The sequence below is a fragment of the Eubalaena glacialis genome, chromosome 13 (assembly GCF_028564815.1).
Source record: "Eubalaena glacialis isolate mEubGla1 chromosome 13, mEubGla1.1.hap2.+ XY, whole genome shotgun sequence".
Taxonomy (NCBI): domain Eukaryota; kingdom Metazoa; phylum Chordata; class Mammalia; order Artiodactyla; family Balaenidae; genus Eubalaena; species Eubalaena glacialis.
In genome coordinates this window covers 63,320,173-63,326,172 of record NC_083728.1, presented here as the reverse complement: position 1 = coordinate 63,326,172, position 6,000 = coordinate 63,320,173, and positions in this window count along the sequence as shown.

Below are 6,000 nucleotides of genomic sequence, written 5' to 3'. Positions count from 1 at the left end.
GGGGGGCACCCATTTTACAGAAGAGAAAGCTGAGGCCTGGAGGGATGCATCGAGTTGCCAGTGGTAGTTTACCTAGTAGATGGAGGAGCTCAGGTCTGAACCCAGCCATTTCTGACTCCATGGTGCCCTCGTTGTGCTGGGCTGTAAGCTCTTTCTGGAGGCTTGAGGGTGCAGAAATAGCATGGGACCCCATAGTCCCTCTCTGTCTTTTCTTTTTCCTTTTTTTAATATCAAGCTTTTATTATGTGCCAAACTTGGTGCCAAACACTTGACATGCCTCACTCCATTTACTCTTGTCAAAACACCAACAATGGGACTTCCCTGATGGCTCAGTGGATAAGACTCTGCGCTCCCAGTGCAGGGGGCCTGGGTTTGATCCCTGGTCAGGGAACTAGATCCCACATGCATGCCGCAATTAAGACCCGGCACAACCAAATAAACAAATAAATATTTTAAACAAACAAACAAAAAAACACCAACGAGGTAGCTATGTGACGTTATTCCAATTTTGCTGATGTGGAGGCTAGGCTCAGAGAGGTTAAGTAACTTGCCTGAGGTCACCCAGCAAAGAAGCATCAGAGTCAAGGATGGAACTTAATTATGGCTGCCTCCCGAGCACATGCTACTAAGTGACGTGCCCCTTGCTCGATACCTTGCACCGTCGGGATGGCTCCAAAAGGGGCAGCATTCCATCTGCTCCTTCCAAGAAGAACTGTTTGGGCCCCAGGCCCGCCTCCATTCTTCCCAGCCTTGTCTCCCTCCTGACCCACAAGGGGCCTGTCACAGTGTGTGGATGCCCAGCTCTGCCCCTCGCCTCCCAGGAGTCAGCCCTCGGCTGGCCCTTGGGGCCTTGGGAAGCATCCCCGCCCAGGCCCTGGAATTAGGTGTAAGGCAGTTTGGACAAGGAATTCTGGGATCCTAGATACCCAGAGGGTGGTGTGGGGAAGGGGAGGATGGGAGCTCCAGAATCTTAACCACTCACTGTGTGGGTGATGGATAGGGACCCTGTGTGGGTTTTTTTGTGTTTGTTTTTTTTTTTTTTTTTTTTTTTTTTTTGGCTGCATTGGGTCTTTGTTGCTGTGTGCGGGCTTTCTCTAGTCGCAGCGAGTGGGAGCTAATCTTCGTTGCGGTGTGCGGGCTTCTCATTGCGGCGGCTTCTCTTGTTGCGGAGCACGGGCTCTAGGCACGCGGGCTTCAGTAGTTGTAGCGCGCAGGCTCAGTAGTTGTGGCTCGCGGGCTCTAGAGTGCAGGCTCAGTAGTTGTGGTGCACGGGCTTAGTTGCTCTGCGGCATGTGGGATCTTCCTGGACCAGGGCTCGAACCTGTGTGCCCTGCATTGGCAGGCAGATTCTTAACCACTGCGCCACCAGGGAAGCCCCCCTGTGTGTTTTTATTGGGAACTGCTCAGGCACTTTGATGGGGACCTGCCCGTCCCAGGAAAGGAGCCTTGTGGCTTGAGGGAGGCACCTGGGCTTCCCCCACCCCATGCCTCCTTCCAGAGTAGGGGCGACCGGAGAACAGGAAGCACCTCCCCACTTCTCTCGACTCAGTCTAGTCTCTGTGGGACAGGAGGTGGTTTCATGCCCATCCGGTCCCCAGCAGCCCCACCTGGGGCTGGGTTTTGTACCCATTTTACAGGTGCAGAAACTGAAGGTCAGAAATCAAGTACCTGGCCCAGGACTTCGGCTGGAAAGTCCTTCTGAGCTCAGACTGAGTTAGCAACTGCCTGGCCCTATGTCCATCATAACTTTTAATCCTCTCAACCATTTTCCAGATGAGAAAAGAGATTCGAAGAGATTTGGTGACTTACCCTGAGGCCACAGAAGCATTGCCAGAACCCTCCACCTCTCCCAGGGTATTCTAGGTTGTCTCTGGCCCCTGGGTGGGCTGGGGGTGGAGGGGCAGGTCATACCTGCTATGGGGGCATCATTAGTCTTGTGACACTTTAAGAGAGGGCACAGGCTGTGGAGGCCCCACCTTGTCCCCATCTGGTCTTGTGGTCCCCGGGTTGGCGGGGGCAGCGGGACTTGGGGGGTGAGGCGGGGAGTCAGCCCCAGTTCATCAAGGGAACCTGTAGTCTCCCGGCCCTTCCCAAGGACCCCACAGTCAGCGTGTCACCTGAACGAGGGGACCCTCACCCTGGGGGTGGTTCTCTCTTGGGGCCCAGGAGGTCCTCTGTTCCAGCAACGGTGTCGGGGCAGCGTTGGGTTCCAAGCTCTGAGCAGCCAAGCTCTGGTCTCGGGAGGCCCCCATCACGTGGCCTGGTTGTCCACGGGTGACAGGAGTGCAGGTCGCCCCCAGTGCCTCTTGCTGGGCCTGGCTCAGGTGGAACAGCCGTTGTGATGTGTGTCCTTACAGTGGCCAGAGGGTGGGCTTCGTCCCCATTCTCTGCAGGAGGGGGCGGGGTCTCCACGGGCCCAGCTTGAGGAGTCTTTGAAGATCATATCACCCCCTCCGGCCGGCCAAGTGGAAACCGGGCTGGGGTCAGAGGGCAGGTTGGGAGCCTTAAAAATATGAATCCGGTTAGAGCTAGCGATTCTGTTATGAGGAATTCGTCCTGGGGGTGTTATCCCTGTGGACGCAGAGATGTAGCTGTGAGGACGTTCACATCTTCTTTAGAAATGCAGATAGGTGTATGTACACAGGCACGCACATGTGTATATATACAGTAAGTCCCCTACATACGAACCTTCAAGTTTCGAACTTTCAAAGAGGTGAATGTGCGTGCCAGCCCCTGTACACCAGCTGTTGTACTGTACTACTACTGTACTTTTCAAGGTACTGTACTGTAAGATAAAAAATGTTTTCTTTATTTTCTGTGTTTGTTTTTTATGTATGTATTATTTGTGTGAAAAGTATTATAAACCTATTATAGTACAGTACTATATAGCCGATTGTGTTAGTTGGGTACCTAGGCTAACTTCGTTGGACTTACGAACAAATTGGACTTACAAACACGCTGTCGCAACGGAACTCATCGTTCGTATGTAGGGACTTACTGTATATGTATACACACGTATATACACAGAGACACATGTACATACATACACATGTATATGAGTACATGCACACAGGTGTGTGGATAAACACACAGGCGTGCACGCGTGTACGCACACATGAACATGCAGGTACACGCATATACACACATGTGCGAGTTTATGTGTTGCCTCACAAGTCCAGCTGCCTCTCCTGCTTGTTTAGCTGTGAGTTTGGGCAAAGCCCTAACTCTTTCTAACCCTCCATCCCCTGGCTTCCCTACCTGTAAAATGGGGATACGATAGCTGCCTTATAGGGTTGTTATGGGATCAAATGCCATAACCCAGGTAATGGGTTCGGCCCAGGGAGTAAAACCAGCATTTTTATTGTGAAATGATCGGTGGCCTGAAACAGCCAGAAGAGATGGTCCCGACTGTAGAGGGCAGCCTCTGCGCTGGGGCTGGCTCCGTGCTACACCTGGGGTCACAGCCAGGAAGGGTAAAGCCAGGGTTTGTGCAAACAAAGGCACAAAGTGAGGTCTGTGCGCTTGACCTGTATACTCCATGGCTTCTCATTACGCCCCCAGACACTGGGGAACATCCTGGATAGTCCAAGATAGCCCTGCTCCTATCCGATTGGCAGAAACCAAAAGTTATGGCGAGTCTGGTCGGGAACGGGCTTTCCTATACAAGCACTAGAAGGGGGATTTGGTGATATCTAGCAGAGTTACAGATGGGGGACCCTTGGACCTTGCCATACTATTTCTAGAAATCCATGCTAAAGGTAGACTAGCAAAAATATCAGGTGAGGTAGGCACAAGGCTATTCAAGGCAGCAACAAAAAACTAGAAAAAACCCAAATGTCTATCCATATAGTGACTCTGCAGCTACCAAAAATAAAGGGAGGAAAGAAGGGGAAAAAGAGAAAAAAGAGGAAAATCTCCATATATTACTATGGAACAGTCTCTTTTTGGATATATTGTCCAATAACAAACAAGAAGATATGTGTGTATATGTATATATAGTACTATTTTTTTTTTTTTTTTTTTTGGCCTTGCCGTGTGGCTTGTGGGATCCCCGACCAGGGATCAAACCCGGGCCCCTGCAGTAGACGTGAGGAGTCCTAACCACTGGACCACCAGGGAATTCCCTATATAGCCCTACTTTTAACGTCAGGAAATGGGGAGGGAGATAAATAATTTCCAAGAAGATATAAAAGAAGGATTATTTATGAACTAAAATGTGGTTAATGTTGGGAGTGGAAGCAGGTCCTCTCTAAATATACCTTGTTTATAGGTTTGACTTTGGAACAATATCATTATTTTTACTAACTAAAAAGGAAGTACATCAAAAAGAGAAAAGCAACACCAAAAAACGGAAAGCAACCGAAAACTAACAAATGTGATCATGTATCAAGATTTCTTACCCGACACAAGGCACAAAGCACAAGCTATAAAAGAAAAACTTGAAAGACTACTTCATCAAGGCACCTGCTTCTTAACAGATACCATCTATAGATACAATAAAAAGGCAAGCTACAGACTGGAAGAAAATATTTAAAGTCCAAAGGACAGGTATACAGAATATAAAAGAACTCCTTCAATTCAATAATTTTTTTTAAAAACCTCACAATCTTAAAAGTGGGCAAAAGACCTGAACAGACACTTCACAAAAGAAAATTTAGATGGGCTTCCCTGGTGGCGCAGTGGTTAAGAATCCGCCTGCCAATGCAGGGGACAAGGGTTCAAGCCCTGGTCCGGGAAGTTCCCACATGCCACGGAGCAACGAAGCCCGTGCGCCACAACTACTGAGCCTGCGCTCTCGAGCCCACGAGCCACAACTACTAAAGCCTGCGTGCCTAGAGCCCGTGCTCCGCAACAAGAGAAGCCACCGCAATGAGAAGCCCGTACACCGCAACGAAGAGTAGCCCCCGCTCTCCGCAACTAGAGAAAGCACGCACGCAGCAAGGAAGGCCCAACGCAGCCAAAAATAAATAAAATTAATTAATTAATTAATTAAAAAAAAAAAGAAAACATAGAAATGGCCAACATACACATGAAAAGATGCTCAGCATCCCTATTCATCTAGGAAACACAAATTAAAAATCATAGTTACCGTTGGTTAAATGTTATTTTATATTTTATTTTTATTTTTATTTTTTTTCTTCCCGAAACATAATTTTATTTAATTGAGAAAATATCAGTGTGCAAATTGGACATTTTGGGTACATAAAGTCAAGTGCTAATTAAGTAAATGAGTGATGAATCATAATATTAACACTAGTCATTAAATTAAATTGCATTTAAATTAGATTTACCAGATAGTTTCAGGACAAAAAATATAATGAGCCAACTTTAAAGAAAGCTTCCAATAATTTTATTCTTTTTTCCCCCCCTCAAATTTTATTTTAAAAACTCGCAAAAAAAAAAAAAAAAAACTCGCAAATGTTCAGAAACGTGGACATAGGACGAAGAACATCTGTACAGTCCTCACTGAGATCCGACCACACTGTTTTTTTCTTTCTCTCTCTCTCTTTCTGCTAAACAATTTTAAAGTCATATACGTTATGATATTTTATTCTTTATTCTATATGCATCACCTAAATGGACATTTTACTATATAACCACAATACTGTTACCACACCTAAGAAATTTGACAATAATTCCATAATGCCATCTAATATATGAAGTCAAGTTCCCCCATTTTTTACAAAAATGTCTCATCTGATTTTCCTCCAATTTAAAATTCAACCAAGGTTCATGCATTGCATTTGGTTATATCTCTTTAGATTCTTTTTTTTTTTTTTTAATTTTTATTGGAGTGTGGTTGCTTTACAATGTTGTGTTAGCCTCCACTGCACAACAAAATGGATCAGCCATACACATACAGGTAACCCCTTCCTTTTGGACTTCCCTCCCATTTAGGTTACCACAGTGCATTACGTAGAGTTCCCTGAGCTATACGGTATGTTCCCATCAGTTGTCTATTTTATACATAGTATCAATAATGTATATGTGTCAATCCCA